We start from the raw sequence: 25,375 nt of genomic DNA on the forward strand, positions 1-25,375 counted from the left end.
TTACTGAAAGGGCTGGAAACTTTTCACACCTGGATTGAATTATGAGCAGAGAAAGGGATTTACTCAGTTGTAAACTCCTTAAGTTAGAAGCAAGCCACACCTAGCTCAGCACAGCCCAAGCGACTTGCTCTCTTCAATGGGCAGTCAGGTGAGTCCGAGAGAATCACAGCTCCAGGGGACTCTAATTACAGATGTCCTCTCTCCAGCTGTCTTTAGTCAAATGAGAAGAGGTGGCATCCTGCCCCTGTGATTTCATTAAGATAGACAGTCATTTTCTGCCTGGCCTGTGTGTTTATTCCAGAATAAATGACAGGTTATATTTATCAGTTTCACCCAGAGGATTGTTGATTGTTTTGTAGGTTTTTTTTCCAATGGTGAAAGCTCAGAGTATTAAATGTCACCTGTAAATTCTCAACTCCTTTTCTTCTCCTTGTAAAAGTGATCTTTTATAAAGGGAGATTTATACTGTTACTCTAAGACAGGTAAAAAGATAGTATCTGACCTGCCTCTGGTTTTAGTTAGATTGTGGCATCATTCTGGATAAAGACAAAAGAATTGTTAATACAATTAAAATTCATTGTCATTTTAGCAGTGGCACTGGTTTAGGTTAGGGGCAAAAGATGTCAGGAGGGCAAAATCTGTGAAACTTCACTCACCAGTATAGTTCTTAAAAAATCCAGAAGTTTCCTTCCTTGATGTGAACACTTAGATACTGAAAATGGTAACTAAAGTATATATGCCAACAATAAAAATTCTAAATGTCTGACTGAATTCCAGATGATTATTTCATCTGGAAATACACATAAATATTAAGTATAAAGAATGTATATTAGTATCTAGAATTTGGATTCAGTATGCTTTCTAATAGCCATTGAAACAAACACAAACTCAGATGCTCAGATTCAGATAGATTTAAATTCAAATAGATTTATATCACATCCCCTGGAAGTAAAATGACATGCAGAAAGTCATATCCCATTCACTTGTAGCCTACTGCCATGGATTTTTCTAGCCTAATACAGATCAGGATTCAAGATGTCTTTGTTCAGTGGTTTATTTTTTATCATTTTTTGAGGTGACACTGGTTTACGGAAACTATCTATGATTTAGAGGAATAGGTTCACATTTTTTCAGATTTATGTCCCCCCCCTCCCCCACCAAAAACACCCATAATCCTCCACCATTGTCCACTGGGCTTCTATTCCTCCACACCACCAGGCTCCCTATCTGGTAGCCTCAATTCTATATTCAGATTTCTGGGGGTTGCTCTGCTTTACTTTTGCCTGTACCTTTGACTTGTGTCTTCATATTCCACATATGAGTACTTGTTTGGTCATCTGGTATTTGTCTTTCTTCTTCTGACTTACTTTGCTTAGTAAAATCACTCCCTCCACTTTCAGGAGATCTTTGGTTTGACCCAAAATTCTGTACTTTAAACAGTTCCTCAAGTTTTTCATGACTTTATTTTTATTAGTAAGCAAATCCAAAGAGAAAAAATAACTCACCACTTTTCAGATTCCATTCAACACTGGTAACTCTATCAGTTGCTTCAAGCATTTCAGTTGTCTATGATATGCTACATCGAGGTACTCTTTCCCAAACCAAATTCCTTGCAACACAAGTGAATTGCGAGATGTTTTCGTGATCAAACATACTTGGGAAGTGCTGCTGAAGATGGATGTTATGTTATCAGAAGTTTGCTAACACTGACCCCAAGACATTTTATTTTGGGATCCTTTTTTTCATGGTTTACCCAAGAATTACTGAGTTGTTCTATGGAACAGCAAGGGAAGAACTGAAAATAGTGGATGTTCCCAAATATCTAACTACAGAAGACTTTAACTTATCAGCATCTATCTTCAAATAATATTGTATCTCTTCATGTACCATGTCACCTTGTCAAAGGTCCCTTCTACAGAATGGCCTTTCTTGACCCCCCCCAAAAAATAGCACCCCAAGCCCTAGTCTCTATCTCTTTTTCTGTTTTTGTTTTTGTTTTTTTTTTTTGACACTGACACATTCTGATACTGTTTGTTTCTTGTACCTCCCAGACTCCCACTAGAATTAAACTCCATAATAACAGGAACCTTTTCTTTTTTCATGACACTATTCCAAAATTACAAAATTGTATCTGGCACACAGCTCAGAGGTTTTAAGCAAGGTAGAGGCAGAGAGAGAGCTCAGCAGCTCAGAGCACCTAAGACCCAGCTAGGTTGGCCATCAGTCCACCACTGAACAACCTGACTAGGACAGAACCACTGGCATGGAGGCCTGCCCACCTTCCCAACGTCTGATGTGTGTTAAAGGATAAAACGTTAGTACCAATAACACCACAGAAGCATGCCACTGATGCTCACAACTTGACATTTCAATTGCAAAACGTGACAGTGTCTTTTTGCCACTCTAGGTAGCTGAGGAAATTTTGTTTCCAAGAGTGACCAGATAAGCAATGGAACCACTCTAGCATTCATTCAAAATGCAGGGAAGAACTGGTCCCATAAAGCAGAAGGAAAGGGACTAAGGGGCAGAAATCCAGTTTTTGCTTGAGCCGATGAGCCCCTGTTCCTTCGCTATAGCCCAAAGTACATTATTAGTTGGTTCTTATCTATAGTAAATAAATGTTGTTTTCATCTCTATGGGCACATTGGAATTTCCTAATATTTCACACCTGGGAGTCAGGTTCAGCAAACACTTTCTGATGCTAATAACAATGAGTCAAAGCAAAAAGCCACAATTATACAAATTGATGGCTTAGCAGGATATGAGTAAACAGAAGCCTACTTAATGATCTGCTAATTCTCCTTCCTTATTAACCATCAGCATTGCAGTATTTAGCTTTAACATACACTTTAGACAGGAAAGAACAGAGTTCCACAAGGCACCTAGAAATGTGAGTGAGTAGGAGTTTTTCCTTAGAAAAGTCTCCATACCTTGAGTCCCACTCCCACAAAGCAGCTGAATAAAGGCTGGGGACTTACAAAGAGCAGAAGGGACAGAGCCTTTGACACCTCTAGGAAGGCAGTTAGACTGTGTTAGTCTAGCTTTCATGCTATTTTTGTATTAAAAGAAATTGGTCTCTACCCAAGAATTCTGAAGGAAAAATCTACTGAAACATGAATTTTTAAAAATAGTCTCACAAATATTTTTAATTTCCAGCTGTTTTCATCTTCCACCAAATAATTACTGAGTACCTACTATGCTCCCAAATGGTGCTAGCTGCAGAGAGAAAAAGATTAAGGGTAGGAGATTATTCTCCACAGCTCTCTTGCATCTCTGCAAGTCTTATGAGGAGGTGATAAGTATTGAGAGTTCTGACTATCCCTTCAAGAAGGCTTGTAGAGCAAAAAGCTCTGGACAACAGGACGAGTGTCTCACTCCCAGGCAGACTGTTTCCCAATCAGGATTTGATGTCTCCCTTGGCAGGCAGAAGTGGGCAGTTTTGCGAGCACCCCTTTGAGGACTGGAGGCTGCCCTAAGCTCTGAGTTGTCTGTGGCCAAAGCCACTATTTGTACAGCATCCACCAGGGTTTATCTGCATGCACCTACGGGACCTGCGGGCCTGTAAACATAAAGTAAATGACATCTTCTGTGCTGTGAGGAATATGGGCTGTTTCTGAGCCAGGCGTCTCCAGCCCTCAGTCAGTACCCACAAAACCGTGGCAGGCTGACGTATTAGTCCGCACACCGAGTAAAATTTGTGATCATTCTCAGTTCTTGACTTTCAGTCCCTCATATCAAGGACCTCATGGTTTTCAAGCAAAGTGAAAACCACCAAAAAAATCAAATATACATGAATAATGGAGACATGCTGTAGGTTTGGCAGGCATACTACAAATCATGGAGGGAGTAGGGTCCTTCACACAAGGTTTCTGGGAGGTCATCACACTTGTAACAGAATCTCCAAACATTTGTGGGAGTCAGCCAGGTGAAGAAGAGAGCCAGCAAGCACAAAGTCATAGCAGCAAAACAACAAAAATGATGCAGAGAACTAAAGAAGTCACTATGCAGGAGCATCAAGTGGGAACCTGTCACTTAGACTCTGGCTGGAACAGTTCAGAGACCCTCGTATCTCATCAGCAGAGCCTAAATGTTAGTTGTAGCCTATGATCTCCAAAGAGGCACTCAAGGCAATCCACTGGGTACTAGAAAAATAGATTTGAATATAAAAAATAAAGTTTCTTAGTATTATGTGGGTTGACACTATGGAGAGCTGTGTGGAGATTTCTGGACCTACTAAACATAGAGCTTCCATATGATCCAGCAATTCCACTCCTAGGTATTTACCCAAAGGACACAGAAACATCAATTCCAAAGAGCACCTGCACCCCTATGTTTATAGTAGCACTATTCACAATAGCTAAGCTTTGGAAACAACCCAAATGCCCAAAAATAGATGACTGGATCAAGAAGATGTGGTACATATACACCATGGAATATTACTCAGCATTCAAAAAAGATCAACACATGCAATTTGCAGCAACATGGATGGCGCTGGAAGGGATCATGCTCAGCGAAATAAGCCAGAAAGAAAAAGAAAAATACCGGATGGTCTCACTCATAGCAGGAATCTAGAAAACTTAAATAAGGGACCAGGAAAATGAATAACTATAAGAAAGTGAAAATCAAAATCAACAAAAAACTATGAACCAGAGACACTCTATGGGGGTAGGGGGCGGGAGGGGAGGGCTTGGGGTCAAAATAAGGGGGTTGCAATTGTATGGGGAATATAAAAATAAAATTTATTATTAAAAAATAATATGTGGGTTAATAATGATCCCTGCATGTGACCTGTATTTTTGATGTTCCTATATCACGCAGCATATGGGAACTCCCAAGGGAGGAATGTGAAGTTCCTCATTACTGTTGTGACATTACAACCTATCAGTGCTCTGTTAAGAATATGTACAGATTATAGCTTTATTAAGCCAACCCTGAGAACATGGAAAAGTGGCTTTAAAAGATTCCAACAAAGAAACCACAGACTGACAATAGCAGTAATAATGGAAATACAAACAGATGACCCCAAAATGGGCTGACACTTCTAGTCTGATCACTTCTCAGCCACATTATAAGCTAAAATCAATGACAATTTAATCAGATCTGACCACAGGAACTTATTTGCTTATTAATTGAAATTTGGATCTGTCTCCACTATGGGTGAAGATGAACTACACCATCAATGTCTGTTGATTCTTGAGATAATGGCTAATATCAGTGCCAGGTCATCATAATTGGCAAGATACTTTAAAAAATGAGTGTCACAGGGCCTCCCCTGGTGGCGCAGAGGTTGAGAGCTGGGCTGCGAAGCTGCCCGCAGCCTCTGCAGTGCTGGTTCAATCTCCGGCCACAGGCAAGGGTCCCACATAGGGCGACAGACCTCTCCCACCGTGCCCGCTGCTCCTCTCAGCAGTGTATTTCATCAGTCTACCTGTTCTGTTCCCTGCTCTGTCTCTGGTGAATTCTCTCACCCTCCCACACTTCTGACTATACCCAGTCCTTGTATAAATAAATAAAATAAATCTTTAAAAAAAAATGAGTGTCATAAGCACAGAGTCAATCATTGCAATTTTTTCACTGCTGCTTAATGCTGTGTGTGCCTCTACCTACAGAACATTGTTGAAAGATACATTTAAAATACTGGTGTAGGGCCTCCCTGGTGGTGCAGCGGTTGAGCGCTGGGTTGCGAAGATGCCCACGGCCTCTGCAGCCCCGGTTCAATCCCCTGTTCAATCCCCGGTTCAATCCCTGGCTGCTCCCCGGCCACCGGAGGAGGGTCGACATGGCGCGCAGACCTCTCCAGCCGCCCGCTGCTCCCCTCAGCAGTGTACTTCGGTCCTTCTGCCTGCTCTGCTCCCTGCTCTGGCTCTGGTGAGTTCTCTCACGCTCCCGCGCTTCTGACTGTACCCAGTGTTTGTATGAATAAATAAATAAATAAATAAATCTTTAAAAAAATAAATAAATAAAATACTGGTGTATATTTGAAAAGGCTTTAATTAATACACTATGCATTGTGGGAAGTTGGATGAAAGTAGGGGGTTTTCAACATGTCTTAATTTATGGAATCTGCTAGTAATTGCTTAAATGATAAAATACACAAAGTTACTTTTGGTGAAAGACTGAAGCAGCTATTCTCAACGTTAGAATGAACTAGAGAGGATTTAAAAATGCTTCTGGCCAGGTCCTTTCCCAGACCAATTAGAACATTATTGCTGTAAATAGTTCTTTCTTTCATTAGGAAGGAGAAAAGGAAGAAGGCTGCTGTGATAGCATCTCACTGTGAAATCCATTCCAAAATCATTCGCAAGCAAATCGTTGCTATAAAGAAGTTAAAGCCAGGGTTGTAAACTGCAACAGAGTTCATCAACGTACAGTCAGCAATGCTGTAATAAGACATACGCATTCCTGAAATCACCACACTTCCTTGTACAAAACTGCAATAAATATCAAAGGGTATGGGGAGGGGGGATGGCATAAGAGCAATACGCTCAAAATCTTCATTATGACACATTTTGAAAAAAAAGGTAGAAATTTAATAACAGATTCATAGTTTACATTATTTAAATGACTGAAATATAGATAATAAAATTGGGACTGTACACTGAAAAAAGCTTGAAGGTTTGGGGCATAGGTGCTGGAAGGATTATAGTTTGTGGGTTATTATGAAGTAGTGAAGGAGGGTTATCTGAAAGTGGATGGAAATATCTATGTGTGTGTGTATACATGCATACTTACATACAGACAGACAGATAGAAAGATAGATATAGATTCACCAAATGTGAACAAGTATGGTTCATAAACATACCTGTAATATATATATATATATTTAATTATTTTAATTATATATATATATATATATATATCATGGTAGACTGAGGCAGCTGGTAGTTAGTTGAAGAGTGGGTGTATGTATGTTGTGTGTGTTACATTCCTGTGTGGTTGGGTTCAACTATTTTCTGTATTTATCTAGTTTCACTTAGCAATTCTATTAGATGAAATTGTATAAAAGCAAACAAAAAATTGTTATGCTCACAATGTTCTTTAATATACTAAATATGTTGGAACAAACTCATATTTTCAAAATAAGCTTAAGAGCAGAACTGACTGTACTTAATATTACAAAACAACACATTTAAATACAGGATCCTCTTCCAATAATTTGCAATGAGATGGTGAGTGACCAAGAAAATCTTTTACATCAAGGTTTGTTGTTATCTCTAAAGAAAGTAATTGCTAAACTTTAAGTTGAGCTATTCATTTTTATTTTACTTTTAAAAAAGACAAATAATTTAAATTTCCTGACCTCTCCTTGGATAGTAAACACCTCTGTATCACAGTACCAAGTAGATTTTTTTTTCTTTAAAGATTTATTTATTTATGCATACAAGAGCTTGGGTGTAGGCCAGAGGTGTGGGGTTGTAACAGGTTCACCAGAGACAGAGTGAAACAGAATAGGCAAGCTGACTGAAATACACTGCTAAGGCGTGCAGCCGGAAAGTCAGGAGAAGTCTGCTGCACCATGTGGGTCACCTCCCTGGCCAGGGATGGAACTAATGTTGCAGTGGCTGTGGATAGCTTCATAGTGCTGAGACTTAACCCCTTGAGCCACCAGGGAGGCCCCAAGTAGATATGTTTATAAACATAAATATACCCAAGTTTTCTCTTCAGCATGGGGGGGCGGTGGGATTGGGGGTTTAACCATAAAGGAAAAAGTAAAGGCTTTTCCAAAGAAAATACTTGAGTTCTAGAGGGAGCATTTTGAAAATGAGCAATTGGAAATGACTCCATTTTTGGATTTTTTTTCCCCTGAAAATGACGTGTGTCATGTAGAAAAATTCTCATATCTGCTCACGTTGATGGAAAATAAATTTTCCAGTCCATTTAAAATCTCCCACATGAGGAATTTCTGCCTGGAAGTTTTGAAACTAATTGTGAAAAGTATTTTAAAAATCCACTCCCCATGAATTTGCAGGAGTCAAAGTCATCAGGAGATTAAAATCTACTGGCCAAATTAATCAAAAACCTTTGCATTATTGATAGATGAGATTGAAAAATGAGTATCTAGACTTAATAAATTCAATAAAACCAATGATCTACTTATTCCTTTGGAAAATTTATATCTGTTTTCAGATTTGACAGCCAATGAAATACAGACCTAAATAAAATGAAGCACAGAGCTTAACTAACCTTGAAGACGGGTCTTCAGATTGCTCCACTATAACACGTGAGGCTAAGGTTTTCCAAAGTTTTGAAAGAAAACGTAAGTATATTAAATGACAATCACATTGCTCTCTTTTTGTTTAATGTTTAGAGTAAAAAAAGACTTTATATCATTAATAAATAGAATACAAAAGTTATTTTTAAAAGTTTTTTTGGCCTCTAACATCTCTTTCTCTCTATCTAATAAACTAGTATATGTGGATAGCTCATAAATAAAAATACAATGTGTATATATATAAATGTTTTCAAATTTTTTATAGATAGACATTATGATTAGAAAAAATCTGGAGACCCTGCTACAGTGATAAAGAGATAGAGGGACTGCATTCAACTATCTGCTATCGGAAATCCTACTTTACAGAGATTAATTTTCTCATATAAAAGCAGCCTAGGTATAAACAGTGCTAGACTGGGACTCAAGTAAGGCCTGGATTTCTTCTCTTTCCACAAGCCTTATTTAACACATGGATTTGCCCCCCCGCCACACACACAAAATGACTGCTGCACTCAAGTACATCATGGGCACATTCCAGTCAGGAAGAGGAAAAGGCAAAGGTATAAAAGGCAAATCACATATATTAGCTAAAGGTTTAGATAGATAACCCAGGCTTTAGATACCTAAGGCAAAAAAGCGAGGCAGGTCAACTAAGATTCTTACTGTACTGTATATCTCATCAAGGCAGCCAACAGGACCAGCACCTGAAAGATGAGCATCGGTGAGTTACTATGAAGAGGGGACGATGGCTACATATTGGCAATGTGAGGCCAAAGCACTGGCTCTGGAGACACAAAGTCGGCACTTCTCTGTAAAGAGTCACCAGTTCAAGGGACAGGAGGACTATGGAAAGGAAAAGCCAAATATTCTCACAAGTCCCATTCATCTCACTTTTTTAAAAAACTCATTAACATGTTTTTGTGAACAGTAGTATGTCTGAGGTATCTATGATATTAACAAGCCAGATTGGTGTCAACTTGAAAATAGTCTTTGGGAAAATCCTGATTGGAAATGCTGAAAATTCATCAATAAATGATCTCATTCACTAGCCCGTGTAAAGCAACCCTAATGCTTTCAGGCAACTCAAACAGAGACTGCGAATCCAAACAAAGAAATAAAAACAGAGTGTCCACAGCTTAGAATGACAGCCAAGTTCTCTCTGGGACAATTTTATCCTAATAAGATACATGTATCCTGATTTGTGTTCTGCCTAATTTTCTCATATATATATATATATATATATATATGCAAAAAAATACTATCTATATATATATACGTATAGATAGTATTTTTGAGATTTTTGCTCTGTAATAGTTTGAATCAGCTACTTTGTGAAAACAGCAGAAAGAGTGAAATTTAAGGCCAAGATTCCATCTCTCACAACAGTGTGTCCAGGCTATTTTATATTGCTCAAGACTCAAAAGCCTTGTGCATTATTCATTTACTCCAAGCAGGGCATGTAATAAATTACTGCTGAGATGCAACCACTTAGAGCCAGACAGCTCATATTTACTCTGAAAAATGATTTCTTCTCAGAGAGCTTTTTTTCTTTAAGGTCACTGTCACGGACACTGACTCTCTCCTAATGATACTCTTCTTTATTCTCCTGCACACCACACTGGTAAAGTTCCACTCTATACCTTGCAACAGAAATAGAAATTTACCACTTGGATTTTATTCTCTGAGGATAAAGAGCCCCAATCCTGTTCGAGTCTCCCTGCAGGCCACAAGAGCCCTCCTGCCTCAGAGACTGCACTCCCTTGTTTATCCCCCTCACTCTCTACTTCAACCACTTCTAACTTTAAAAATTCTCTTGTGAGTTTATTGCAGCACTATTTACAATAGGTAAGACCTGGAAACAACCCAAATGCCCAAAAATAGATGACTGGATCAGGATGATGTGGTACATATACACAATGGAATATTATTCAGCAATAAAAAAAGATAAACTCATGCCATTTGCAGCAATGTGAATGGAGCTAGAAGGAATTATGCTCAGTGAAATAAGCCAGAAGGAAAAGAAAAATATTGGATGGTTTCACTTATAACAGGAATATAGAGGAACCAAATAAGACATCAGTATAAAAAAAAATAACAGTACAAAACACAACAAAGCAAAACCAGACAATTATAAACCAGAGACAAACTACAGGGAAAGAGGAGGGAGAGGAGTGAGAGGGAGGGAGGGAGGAGCACAGAGGACTGTGGTGATGGTGCACGGTGCCTTGGGGAAGGAAATTCTATGGGGACTCAATCTGAGGGGGTGGTGGGAAGCAAATATTGTCTAAAAAAAGTAATAAAAGATAAATGTTAAAATTTTAAAAATTATTAAAAAAAAATCCTCTCATGAATCTACTACCATGGTTTCCTATCTCATTCTCTTTGAGTCAAGATTCTTAGATGATAACCTGACTGTCTTCACCTCTCCAGTCCCACGGCTCAACGCGCTACATGTTCCTGCTCCATCAACCAGGTGTCTTCTGAGGAGGCCCGACCTCTTCTGTGCCCTCGCAGGAGGCGGCCTCTCCGTCCTTCCAGTTCTCTGTCCTTCCACACTTCTCCCTTTCACAGCCTCCCTTCCCAACCGTGCCCCTGTGTCACCTGTTCAGTACCCCCTTCTCTCCTTAGAGTCCCCCTTTCTTCATCCTTTTCACACTGCTGAGCCCAGACCTTGAAGTCTTGTGCATCTGCATCTCTCTCCAGTGCCAGCTGATCTGCTCTCCATCTCCTTGTTGTTGACTAAGTCCAACTTTCATGCCTTTGCTCAGGTTCCTCTTTCTGTTAGCAGTGCCTCTTGTCCCTGCAACTGTCACTTGTACACTTGTTCTTAGAGTTTAGAAGTCCCTCCACACGGCCTTCCCCGATTAATCCCCATAGGTTTACATCACTCAGCATCCCCGTGCCCTGCACCCCCACCACACCATACGCAGAAGCAGTTTCTCCCTGATGCTTGAGTTTGGGATCTGTATTATCTTCCTTTTCTTTTATGATTATTTTAATGCCACATGCATAGTTTTTTAGACTACGGTACATAAACACACACATAAACACACAGGCAAATCCATAGGTACTTGGGTGATTAAATAATTAATATGACTCAGATCTCTTGTAAAGAATAGCCATTCTTCAGGAAGTTGCTGTCCACCCTCACCCATCTTCATGAATCTTGTTCATTTCTCCATCACCCTTGAGCTGACCACATGTAATGTGACTAACTGGCTGCCTTTCTGCCTTCTCTGGCCCCCAGAAAGCTCCTTGGAAACCACAATGATTCAGCTCTGTATCTGCAGCCCCTCACGCCATGTCTAAGACAGAGCAGGGGCTTTAGGGGAAGGTTGTAACCAACATCCAGGATAAAATTAAGATGTGAGAGAGGGGGAGGGATGTGCATGATACTACAATGAAGGATCAAATTATAAAATGTCAGTTACCCAAAAAGGTTGTTTAATGTATGTTTTGAAGGCAAATGTCAGCACAATTAACAATTTATAGTGGACTTATAAGAGAACAAGAGAACAAGTTCGGTCTTGAAGGCAATAATCAAATGTAGAGCTCAGGTTCTAATATTCATGCATCCACTTACTCAGGAAATTGTTACTAAGTGCCTATGTGTGACAGGCACTGAGCCAAGTCCAGGCTCACGAGAGCAAAGGATGTCTTGTAGCCTGGCAGGGGGGAACAGACATAAATACACTATAGGAAGGCAAATAAAAATGTAACTGAAGTAAGTGCTATGAAGGAAAAATAAAGGATGCCTAGAGCTTACAAGCAGGATGACCTGACCCAACAATGTTTGATAGGGAATATTTTCCATTAAAAAAAAAAAAAAGCAGGAAAAAGACATATCTGAATCCATTTCTTAAAGAGTCATCACATTGCCTTGCAGTTCCCTCAAACCATCTGTCGAAATAGCCCCACATTCCACAATCTTGACAAAGGGGGGTTCTGAAGAAGACAAACTTCAAGCTTCTTGTTTGTAAAGACATGTACCCTCCTAATAAACATGCCTCAATGCCCCAACCACTTCCTTATCAACGGGTGTGGGTCTGCTAATCCTAAGCAGCCTGTTCAGCCAGCATTTTGTTCCCTATGGTTCTGCATTCCTGTACAAGGACAGAACTGCCTGGTCAATCAGTTATAGGAGCCCAACCCTACAAGGTGCCTTTCAAATCAATCAAGAGTAGAGAGCTTGCTCACCCTGGGAAGCTTATGCACCAGGTATGACCAGGAACGCCTGGGGGGCCATTGACTGATGTATAACAAGGGACCCCAGAAGCTGATCTGTGGAACACCTTGTTGATAAAACAGAAACCTGGGCTGGGGATCCAGGGCTTGATTTCAATCACAATAACAAGTTATCAAGCAGATGAGAAGTGCCTGGGGGTCAGACTCAGGACCTAGGGAAATGAAAGATGACATAGCACATTTTTTAGTTTCACTCCTCCCTTTTCTTTTTGTCCTCCTACCCCACACAACTGATGCTGTATGATTATTTTAAGAATTAAAAGGCCAGGATCTTGCTTTTTCAGCAGCATCCTGCATTGTGCAGCCTGCTCCACAACTCCCGTTTCTTTATCAGTGTGGTGTTGCCGACGCAACAGATGGCCAGTTGCTAACATACTAACACATCTATCTGTCTACGTGTTTATTCTCCTTTTATTTTTCTCTAAGAAAAATTCTGAAGAATGGGAGAGCTGGCTGGACAGTGCAAGCATGTCCATGCCTTGTGGAGCGCTCAGCGAGCCTGGGAACTGCAGTGCATGGGGCTGCAGCACAGCTGGGCCCACTGTCTGTCAGCAACACGTTTCACCGTCTCCTCTGTGCTGGCTGGGTGAATAGATGCACACCAGGGCCTTAGTCCTATTTCTTTACTGTGATGTTAAACAGTTTTCAAAAGCTGATTTACTGTCTTGTATGTCATTTTGAACTGATTACTTACCTTCTCTAAGCCTACTAGACCTCCTATAACAAACAGGAATAATAACACCATCTCTGCAGTATTGCAGAGGAAATTAGGTTCTTAAAAATGCTAAGCCTAACATTTAGGACACAACAAACCTTCAGTTGATGTAACTTTTGCTTCTATTTATCCATTATCAATTTAGTAATGTTCTCTTACTTATGTAAGTACCCCTATTATATTTTATGTAATAAATGTTAACCTGACAAAATGATTGAAAATATTTTCTCCCATTCTGTTATTTGCTTTACTACCTTAAATTTGCTGTTCTTATTTTATAGAAACCTTTGTGGAATAAATATTTTGAAGGAGGACACATGGACCTTCACTAATATATCAGCTTCATTTTGGGGGTTGGGTGACACCTATTTGATGGTTTAAATTCACAGGGGATGGACAGTTCATTCTTTGGCTCACAATCGTTTCCTAAAATTGCCTAAAATATGATTTTTAGAAAAGCAAAATGGGGGCCTCCAGGTGGCACAAAAGGGTTAAACATCAGCGCTATGAAGCTATCCACAGCTCCTGCATCACAAGTGAGTTCGATCCCTGCCAGGAAGGTGACCCACATGGCACAGAAGACCTCTCATGTCTCACCCACTGCTCCCCTCAGCAGTGTATTTCAGTCAACCTGCCTGTTCTGTTCCTACTCTGTCTCTGGCAAATCCTCTCACCCCCCTGTACCTCTGGCCTACACCCCAGCTCTTGTACGCATAAATAAATATTTAAAAAGAAAACAGTCATGTCATGTCAATCAAAAATGTTTCCAGACATTGTCAAATGCCTCTTAGGAAGAAAAATTGTTCCCCTACCCTCTGCTGAGAATTTTAGCTAAAACTGTCCTGAACTTGACTCATCTGGTCTATAACCTTTTCTTGCAGCCTTAATTCATTTTAGGTAAACACTGCTTCTTGTTCTTCTCCTAGCCACCCTCCCCTAATATCAAAAACCTGCAGTATCTGGAAAATGTTCTAAATCAGTTGTTTTTAAATGTTAATAAAATAGTTAAAATGTTTTGGTTTTTCCCCAAAGTTGTATCAGTCTGAGAGGGAGCTGTCTGCTGTGTGGCCTGCAGTGTGGAAAGAAAGCAGTTGTATCACATCTGGGTTTTCTGGTCTCCAGGAGCACTGCAGCTACAAGGCTGGTCAGTGCACATCAAACCACCAAGTCCACACAAAGCAAAAGAGGCATGAAATACAGCTATGGTGTGGTTTAGAGTTAGTTAAAAGGCATTTCAGGGTTTATCCACCTCAATGTCCCATTTCACCCTTAGTTTTAAAGAAGGTAAAACAGAGACTGTAGAGGCAAAATGGTATACCCAATGTCACACAACTATTTAACAAGTAAATTCAGACAAGGAGCCTGTAATGTGTGCCACTCAATCTGAGCATGGAAGGAAGCACCTCCCAGTGGGTGGCACCCATTCCCAGCATCCTAGCTCATATTTTTCAATCTTTAGCACTGGCTGCTCCATTTGCCCCTGCACGCTTTGCACTATTAGACATTGTAAGAGTAGACACGTTTCCCCTCCAAGACTCTGCACTGACTAATGGTTCCTGGGAAAAAGTGAGGAGAAAGGCAGAGGTCACAGGGATAATCTCCCTGCTTCAGAGTGGCCCACTTTTCCTCAAAACATATTTCTGAGTCAGAAGTTTGAAATTCAAAAATAAGAAAAATACACTTTTCCTCACAGGCAGCACACAGGCTTGTCATATAGCCAGTGTTTATGGAGCTTCTCCTCTGTACTTGCACCGATATTAGGATAGGAGGCTACTCTGGAGGAAGGACAAAACCCTGGTTTCATGGCTACTAGATTCCAGTTATAATAAACAACATTAGTTTGTGATGGGCACAAAAAAGAAAATAAAAGAGACTTGGGGACAGGGAGTGTGGGGAGGCAAGGGTGGTGTTTCGAGTGGGTGGTCAGGGAAGGCCTCTCTGGCAAGAATCCTTCCACCCAGTATCTGGATGACAGGGAGCTTTTAGTAAAGTGGAGGTTCCAGGCACTAAATGGGTTGGTCTACTGCGCACATATGACTCTTACTGCAGCCTTCTCTTTTATATCACTTGGTTTCATTTTCTCACTGGACATGCCCTCCTGTTGGCTGCCATGGCAATCTGGGCAGACCATTTTCTTTTGCCCACCCAGTTACTCCTCAGCCCACACTCAGCACCCAATCCTAGCAACTAGTCATGGAAACATTATTTAGAAAACAATAGGCTCCATAACTCTGTACATCAGCTTCAAGTACTGTTCAGCTGAAACTGAAAATAAATCAGGCAGCCGTGTCTCAGCAGGAATCCTCAGTCATTCCCTATCCATCACAAGTAATTAACTTAGCCACCTCAAACTATTTCTAACTTGCTTTCAACAGAAGGCTTGGTCAGCCAACCCAAACAACCCATCATGGCCCTTCTGAGACCACACACTGTCCTTCTCTAGCTCCCTGGAGCCAAACTTTCCTGTGTTTCTGGTCTGGGTGTATCTGTGTTGGTTCAAGTCTTGTCTGTAAGACCCAATCTCAGAAGTTACAGCCTATATGCAGTTTATTTCTACTCATCTATGGCATCTATTTAAGTTCTCCCATACAAGCAAATGAACAAGATACTTCCTTGTTTAATGAGGCATGTAAGACCAAAATAAGTTACCATCCTATTTATCACTTAGGAAATGAGTTCGGGGAAGCTAGTTTACTTCTGTTTGCCTCACCCTGCAATGTAGCTGGGTATACAGAGTCTCACATGGTGAATGATAATTCAGAACCATCTCTCCTGATACTGACATTCGCTCTGTGTATCTGCAAGCATTTTCAGAAGACCTTCAAGTATTTGTCCTTAGTTTATATTCTAAAAGGGAAGGTAAAGAATGACTCAGATATGATCAAGTCTACTGAGAGAGTGAGAGAGAGAGAGAGAGAGAGAGAGAGAGAGAGAGAGAGACTGAGACTCTAACACCTAAATAAACAGAAGTTAAGGATGGGGTTTTCACTAGTCAGGCTCTCCAACTCTCCATAGAATGTTGCACTTATAATATCTGGGCTGGACAAAGTCCACCTTAAAAGGACTGTGAACAGTGGATAGAACACAGAGGGCAGATACAGAGGCCTGAATGAAGAAACTGGTGAGGATGCACTATTACTCTATGGCTGGAGGGAAGGGTGCAGGACAGTCACTACATGCAGCATGGGAACTAAGAAGGACCTTAGAACCAGATGTCAGTGGTCCATTATCTCTTAATTTTTGTCTCAGGCAATGGCCTGCTACACATACAGCTATAGAAGGGTCCTCATCATAAAACAGCTGGTTAGCTGCTCGCTGCCCTGCCACAGTGAATCACTGCTACTGCAAATGACAATCTTGATTTTTGCCCCTAGACCCCAAAGGTAGAAGGTTACAAAAATCTATTGGGGCAGGGAGAAGTATCATGATTTCAGAATGAAAACTCTTGACTCTGGAAAGACATATTCACAGATAAACCTGATGTTCCGGTGCCTCATGGAGTAGCTTCATGGAAGTGCCTATCTCTGCCCATCCTACTTTTGCCAAATATTTTATTATTCAATCTCCCAGACTTTCACCATATCTCCGATTGCTCTCATAGCTTAATATTGAGCCAGCTGCAATGGCATATTGATGGGCTATTAAAAAAGATGAAACTGAGCCTCCCTGGTGGCGCAGCGGTTGAGCGCTGGGTTGCGAAGCTGCCCGCAGCCTCTGCAGTGCGGGTTCAATCCCCGGCTGCTCCGCGGCCACCGGAGGAGGGTCCCACATGGTGCACAGACCTCTCCTGCCGCCCGCTGCTCCCCTCAGCAGTGTACTTCGGTCCTTCTGCCTGCTCTGCTCCCCACTCTGGCTCTGGTGAATTCTCTCACCCTCCCGTGCTTCTGACTGTACCCAGTGCTTGTATAAATAAATAAATAAATCTTTAAAAAAAAAAAAAAAAGATGAAACTGTGCCTTTCATGACAATATAGATAGACCCTGAGGTGACTATGTTAAATGAAGTCAGAAAGTGAAAGGCAGTTACTGGATGGTTTCACTGATTTGTGGAATATAAATAACCAAAGAAAACAAGCTGGCAAAACACAACGAAAATAATGCTCAGGCTCTGTGAAAAATATGGTGACTATGGGAAGGGAAGGCGAAGAGGGGAGGGATGGGAGATGGAGGGACAGGTGACTATTAGCAGTGGAGATTTGGTGGTGGGTGAGTGAGGTATGTGCGTGTACCAAGGTGTGAAACTGGACTCCCCAAATGATATCAGTTTATAACAAATGGCAAAGCAATAAAATTTGATTGAAAATATTGAAGCAGATGGATAATAATGAACTTTAGGTTATATAGTCTTTCAAGTCCCTGGATGACCGTATTTCCTCTCCTTTTTACCCACAGGCTACAAAGAATACACAACAATTTATCATCCATTCACCAGCGAACACTTCAGTGCGCCTCTACCATCCAAGCACTGTGCTGGGCAAGATCTACAGGAAAATCAGATATGTTCTTTTAGAGAATCTGTGATCTGGCAGGAGAATAGTGACTAAAATACAGGGCAAAACATAAAAAAAAAAGCAGTAAGCAAAATGAGATAACAGTTTGGAAGCGTTTCATGCTCCTTCAATTAAGGTATGCATTTTTAAAAAGGAAGAATCTCTATCATTCAAAATAGGTAATGCCGAGCTAACCCCCTTCATAGTTTTGTGAGACAGAACCATGTAGTGAATTGGGTGGAGGTTACAAGGGAACTCTTGGTGCTATTTTTACAACATCCTGTAAATTTCTATTCACTGCAATATACAAAGTATAAACAAATTTTGAAAATTAACATAAATAAACAAATGCATAAATAAGCTTATGCTACTTGGCCAGGGCAGGTGGGCTGAGGCCAGGTGCGGCCCCCAGCTGGACCAGACTGAGGGAGGCTCCATCTCTGTGTTCCCAGGAAGCAAGAAAGAGGAAATGCGGTGAAAGTGCACCAGTGCTTAAAGCTTCCACCCAGAGAAGCACACATTTCCATTCAAGTTCCACTGGCCAAAGCAAACCACATGGCATACCTAACTTTCAGAGGATAGGGATGTGTCTAGAGGAAAACCAAAACTATCTGACATATAGCACTAATGATTACTTACCCAAGACGTAAACTGTGTAATCAGGCAGTGGTTTTTGAAGAGTTTTTCTATGAAAAATAATTGCAGCTATTTTGGGCATGTGTACAGTCTTCAATGTAACTACAGAGTAACTTCTGAAATGGATTTAAATGGGACACAGTCACCCAGCAGGTCAGTGGCCGAAGGGTAACCCTGGAGGCCTCTCCACAGCAGCACACAGCCATTGCAGTGCTTCCTGAGGGTATTATAGAGAACCTGGATCAATGAGGGCAGCGCAGGCTGGAAAGCAACCCCAGCTACATCGGGTATGAGTACGTGTCTGAATTCTAAAGTGGCCAAACCTCATCAGTGCCAACAGCAAAGACGTTTTGTGCTGGCTCTTCAAGTGCACACTGTAAGAAAATGACCCAACGGAAAGCCACAACAGCCAATCCACCCAACACTCTTGCCCACAAAGTCTGTAACACTAGCCTCTGCTCAAAGTCAGGGGAGCACAGGGAGACCTGCAGCCCAGGCAGCCATAAGGGCTGGGGAAGTGCTGGGTGAGTTCTGAGGAACTCAGGGAAAGATGACTGTTGTCCAGTGAGCAGAGGGTACCAGGACAGCATCGTGGGAAAGACCCAGGATGGGGTGGCAGGTGCCTGAGGACCAATCCCAGCTTTCCCTCCCATGTGCCTCTGAGAAAATTATTTACCCTCTTCCAGTCTATTGTCTTCATCTTTAAAATCACAGGATTCTATCAGATCATCTCTGAACCCCTTCCTAATTAAGAGCCAGATCATTAGTGTTTGAACATCATCTCTGTCCATAGCTAGCTTTGTGATTTCAACAAGTGTTTAACCTCACTATGTATAATTTTTCGTAAAAGGAAGAGAGCAATGGACCTAGCTTACAGGGTGATTATAATGAATAAATGAGTTAACATATGTATGAACCTTGGAATAGTACCTGGCATACAGTAAGGGTTCAATCATTATTAATTATTATTACTGCTATTACTATTATTAATCAAAGTGGAAGACACATTGGGCCTCTCTGGTGGTACAACGGGTTAAGATACAACCTAAGAAGCTATCTGCAGCCACTGCAGCATGAGTTCAATCCGTGGCTAGGGAGCTACCCACATGGCGTAGAAGACCTCTCCTGACTCACCTGCTGCTCCCCTCAGCAGTGTACTTCAGTCAATCTGCCTGTTCTGTTCCCCACTCTGTCTCTGGTGAATCCTCTCACCCCCCCCCACACTTCTGGCCTGTACCCCAGTTATTGTATGAATAAATAAATCTTAGAAAAAAAGTGGAAGACACATCAACACTTAGAGACCTCAGCTCTGTATCCTCAACCAATTCTTGAAAAGATGCAAGTAAATTTTGATAAGTTTCCAATTTTTACAGGTTTGAAAAGAAAAGCTAAAGTTATGGTTATTTTTGAAATGTTAAATTATTATTTTTCTAGCTTCTTGACATTAGAAAAAAAAAACAATTATCATCTCCCATACTTGAAAGGAGGGCCACACTGCCTCAATGCAGGCAACACTGCCTCATCCACCCCTCATCCCCTGTGGCAAAAAGACAGCCTCCCTGAAGCCTTTTGGAGGTAACATTTCCCTGAAGTCACACCAAGGATATCTCTGGACAAGCTATAAATCTGACTTAGAGATCAAGGGCTTCTGAGAATCACAGTGTATGTCCAGCACCTGATAAGCAGAGACTGGAAAAATCATAATCTGAAATAAGGATAGAAAAGGGTACATTATACTATATTTATCTATAAATACAATTATATTTATATTTTTACAAAAATTAAAAGATTGATATCTTTTATAAAGATAAATATAACTGCTCTTGAATCAACTATTAAATGTGTAATTATTTATAATTAAATATATATAATTGATTTATCTCACTTATTTATCTATGAATTCCCAGATAACATAAATGGCATTTGAATCCCCTTCCTTGCTTTCCCCTTATTCTGTTTAGAGTGTAGGGACTAAATAAAATATCTATGTACATCAAACCAAGACTGCATTCAAGAAAATTACACATTAGAAAGCCTCTCTTTAATTGAGTGCACAGAGCATATCTAGAAAAGAATATGACCAAGGATCTCTGGAGAAAAATAAATGATAAGACACATCTGGGTAACTGTCAAACTGAAGCTTAAACAAATATTTTCCAAGAAGCAGAACCTACAGACCTAGAAAAACAGCTCATAACTCAAAGATTTATCTGAAATGAGTCTTTCATATCTGCATGGATTCATATGACAGATAAAAGTCTAAGTGGAATAGAAAGAATGCAAAAGAATGTATCAACTATCTTGTGGTACTTGATAAATATCCCCAACACTAAAGTAAAAATTTTTTATTATAGGAAACCATCAAATAATAGTGAAAGTTACTTTTAGAGAAATGGGTTTTATTAAATAATACGGTAATTTCTGTTTATTCAGAACACAGACCACAAGAAAGCTGATATACACACGTTTGTGCCCCAAATCAAATATTAGCTCTGAAACATTGCAAAGAGTTTTCTATACAATACTTCAGAATTTTCCTTTGATTTGAAAATCATTTCATTAAGAAGCACCAAGTTGGAAGGCAAATACTTTATTTCAAAACTCATTATAAAACTACAATAATCAAGAGTGGCTTAAAGATAGATCAGATAGATCATGCCAGTAGGAAAGCTAAGAGTAATGAGAATAAAGCAGAGAGAATGTAGATGATACCACTTTCACTGGCATGATAATGAAAAATACACTGAAGGAGAAGGCATGACAGGTTCAAAGATTGAAATGTAGTCTGACCCTTTATAGGGTCTTGTAGGACTTATTCAAGAAGAGGTCATCCAGAAGCTGTTTGAACTATTCCAGGAGAGCAGTAATTTATCTTTATTGTATTTCAGAAAGTTTTTCTCTAATTGGCTCAAAAAGTCCTTCCTTATAGCTTCCAACCATTTACCTTGGTTCTTTCCCCGATGCTGTACAGAAACACTCTTCCTTGTGAAAATTGTATTAAGGCCGTGATCACACCCTAAGGTTTCTTTTTTCTAGGTTTAATAGTTACTATAATGCTGATGATAATAATATTAATTACAGTTGTGTACTGGTTTCCTAATAATTCAGTAACAGATCACAAAAGGCTTAGGGGCTTAAAAAAATAAGTGTTACCTTACAGTTATGGCAGGAAGAAGTCGACATGGGTCAGAATGGGCTAAAATCCAGGTACTGTAAGGGTTGCATTCCCTCTGGATCTCTAAGGGAGAATCATTTCCTCCCTTCCCTCTTCCAGCCTCTGCTTCTATAATCACCTATCAGCTCTGACTCTAACCCTCCCACCTTCCTTTTATGAGGACCCTTGTGATTACACTGCACTCACCAGAATAATCCAGGATAATCTCCCTATTTGAGGCCCTTATTAATCACAGGTCACATTCACAGGGAGGTAGGATTAGGATATGGGCACCTTTGGTAGAGGAGCCTTGATCTGCCTACCATCTCAGGTAACCTCAGCATTCACGCTGCCAACTGCTTTCCCTGAATCATTTCAGGGAGGAAATGATTCTCCCATCCAACAACTATGAGGTCAGTCCTACTGATGTCCTCATTCTACAGAGAGTACAGCTCAGAGAGACAATAAAGAATTTCCCGAGTCACACACGTGATTTTGTCAGCTCCTGTAACTCTTCTTAGTAAGTCATGAAGTTTCATTTTGTTTTCATCTATGGACATGTTACAGTTTGTTGCTATTATTTATTTGTTGTTATTTATTTATTATTTTTGTTATAAATTGTTGCTAGGAAAAACCGATGAAAATAAGAAGCTAACATCCCACACAGAAAATTATGTGAACAATGGGGTACAGGAAGTAAAGCTAAAATGCTTGATTGCAGAAAGGCAAGGAGCCCAGAATATCCAAGGTGTGCATTAGGACATAATAGGGGATAAAAGTAAGAAGTAGTTGGAAGCTGGCTTGGAAAGGAGAAAAGATTTGGACTTAGGTGAGTAAAGGTAGGCCAAGGAGAAAAGAAGCCAATAAGGAGCCAAGGATAATACAATCACAGGTGTGCTTTAGATAAATTAATCCAAAGACACTACACATAAAATGGAGGCGTGAAGGGGGAGAAATGCATAGGAGCAAAGTGCCAAACTTCTGAAAAAAAAAAAAAACATGAATAAATGGCAAGTATATCATGTGCTTAAAATTTCAATTAAAATCTTTGTACTGTAGCCTAAGGGTAAAAATGCTAAAGTTCATATAGAAAATTAAGGGGGACAGAATGACCAAACATCTATTAAAGGAAACAAAATGAGGGGGAAATCACATAACAGCAAAATATAATATATTATGTTCCAATAACTAAAATAGTATAGAACTAGTGTGAACAAGCAATTGATGAATCAGAACAGAAAACCTAGAAACAGATATAAATAAAAGCAAATTTTTAGTAGATTGTAAAGACAATGCAAATCAGAGTACAATAATAATCAGTAAAGGATTCTGAGATGATTGGTAAACCTACATGTAATGGAGATTTCCACATCCATTAAGTAAAACAAATCCAAAATGATTAAATAGTGAAATGTAATATATAAAACATTAAGAAATAGAAAAAACTGATTTTTTTAACCTCACAGTGAAGGTAGTATTTTAAAGAGTAATATGAAAGAAGAAACAGAAAGAAAATCAATGATAGATTTGATCACACACACACACACACACACACACACACACACACACACAGAGAGAGAGAGAGAGAGAGAGAGAGAGAGAGAGAGAGAGAGGAGAAAAGCACTCCTGTATGTGAAAAACATCAGTGAAAACATCAAATAAAAAGCTGAGAAATATGTATGTAACAGAAAAAGAAATGTCCTTAAGGAACAAAGATTCTTTTTGTCATGGTAAACATTCCAGCTGCAAAGATATGAATTAAAATGCATAAGTAAATGCAAACAGCTACAAACATAAAAATAAGACCTGGTTTTCCTAGTAATCAAAAATTAAATAATCTTATTTTGCCTAAAAAACTGATAACAAGCATTTCCATAATAATCCCCAATTATTTTATGATAAGCAGGCAATCTCATATAGCGCTGCTGGAAATACACAGTTCAGCCTTCCTGAAAGGAATTTGACAATTTGTATCAAAAATCACCTTTTGATCTACTACTTTCACTTCCAGGAAGTCACCCAAAGGAAAAAAAAAAGTACACAAAGATTCAACTACAGTAAGGTTCAAAATTAAGGAGTATTTTAATAGAAAAAAAAAAGGAAAAATCATGTCATGAAGTATCGGTGATAGGAAATTTGATGCTTGGATAGGAAACATTCTACAGAATGAATATTGGACAGACTTTTTAAAACTAAGTTGGAGAAGAATAGTAATGATATTAGAATATATTGCAGAGATCCTGCAAAGTGAATATTACAGGTTATAGTATGTAGAAGATGGTCCCAAATGTTTTTTGGGTGTGTGTGTGTGTATACAACTAAATAGGAATTAACTTTATTTACTCAAGTTCTCCAGGGCACATAACTGTGGGCATGACAACCATGAGATTTAATTCCATGTGAAAATTCAGAGGGTGCAAAAAAATTCAGATGTAATATTATGGCCTTTACAGACATATGATTGAGAATATTAAGATAACTGAAATATAACTGTGCTTGTGATCTAGAAAATCTACAAATCTGTCTCTGTGTGTCTTAAATATGCTATGCTTCTCTAGGATGGCCCATTTTTATTTACTAAGCCCATTCCACTAACTTTGAATATTATATATTACCACAGTTTAATAAGGAAACAGCTTCAGACAAAAATAAACAGATTACTCCTGATCATTTTACTAGCAAGACCTTCCAGATTTCTCATTGAAATTCATCATTATGAATCAAAAAGAAAGGCTGAAAATGATCAGAGAATTAGAAAATCAAGTGAATTCACTGGAACAGATAATATTTAGGTGGGTTTTTTTTTTTTTTGCTTTGTTTTCTACCATATTTTCACATTCCCAAAAAAATATATGCAAATGCAGCTTGGCTTACACTAGAAATCAAAATTCTATATACCTACTACTACAAAAGTACTTTGATTATAGCAACCCTGCAGTTTCTTTAAGGATGTTTAAAAACATGGCTTGTCTTTCAGCTCTAAAATACATTATGATTTCCTTTCATTATTACTATAATTATTGCTACTTCAAATAATACCTGCTTATTGTAGCCAGTCAAGCAACTCAGAAATGTAAGGAAAGAGTTGATAATCTTCCTTCTTCTATCCAAATCCCAATCTCCTGCGGGCCCAAATTAACTGTCTGTGTGTTCCTTTGGCACCCTTTAGAACATTTATTTTACAGGCTGGTAAATGCAAAACTTCAGCGTATTAGCAAAATGTATTATATTGTGGCTTTTGCAATCAATCTACACAATTATAAGAAAATCAATGATACTCTGTAAAAAGTGATTCAAATTTTTACTAATTTCAATTCTAAAGAAGGAGTTTTTTTCCCTATAAACTAAAGCCAAAATTTTAACAAATTCAGTTTCACAGGGAAAACTCACCTTTTTCCCCCTTTTAGACAATGAATTATCTTCATAGAATTCTCATTTATACAAAGGGTAACTGAGAATCTGCTTTGGTGTTAAAAATGCAAAAAATCAACTGGTTACTTTCTGTCTTATAAATTTAACCTTTCTATTCGTGGTATTCTATAACTAAACTTTCTTTCCATCTATTTTTTATTTCTTCTCCCAAAATTTTCAAAATAGGTTTCCAGAATCATTTCCAAACTCTTCCACTTTCAAACCTTTGATATCCACTGTGGGCTCTGAACTTCATTTGATGTGGTTCTTCATCTTTTGAAGACACTGCATTATCAAATGGGTCCAATGTAGTCATTGGAAGAAAATGTGGGCCAGGCAGACCTTATTGCCAGCAGTGTTAGAGGCTGTTGAGCTCACCAAACCATCACCTCCATTTCCTATCATTAAAGTAATATCTGCATTTAATAACTTCAAAAAGCTGTTGTAAGTTTCATAAAATAGAGTCCAGAAAAGCTGTAAACTGAAAGCTACTCTCTCTTCTTCACCCTTAAT

General features: G+C 39.4%; 1 protein-coding gene and 1 long non-coding RNA gene across 7 annotated transcripts in view; one reads left to right on the forward strand and one right to left on the reverse strand.

The window, feature by feature from the left end:
* The window catches only part of LOC129145087 (uncharacterized), a 28,213-nt gene extending 19,013 nt beyond the window's left edge, over positions 1-9,200 (forward strand). The window contains exons 2-3 of the long non-coding RNA XR_008550139.1: positions 8,128-8,257; positions 8,897-9,200. This is a non-coding gene — a long non-coding RNA (uncharacterized LOC129145087). The remainder of the gene's footprint in view (positions 1-8,127; positions 8,258-8,896) is intronic.
* The window catches only part of RTN1 (reticulon 1), a 325,955-nt gene that overhangs the window by 141,934 nt on the left and 158,646 nt on the right, over positions 1-25,375 (reverse strand). The window lies entirely within an intron of this gene.

Source organism: Talpa occidentalis, unplaced genomic scaffold (genome assembly GCF_014898055.3).
Source record: "Talpa occidentalis isolate TD23 unplaced genomic scaffold, MPIMG_talOcc4v2.1 talOcc4.11, whole genome shotgun sequence".
Lineage (NCBI taxonomy): Eukaryota > Metazoa > Chordata > Mammalia > Eulipotyphla > Talpidae > Talpa > Talpa occidentalis.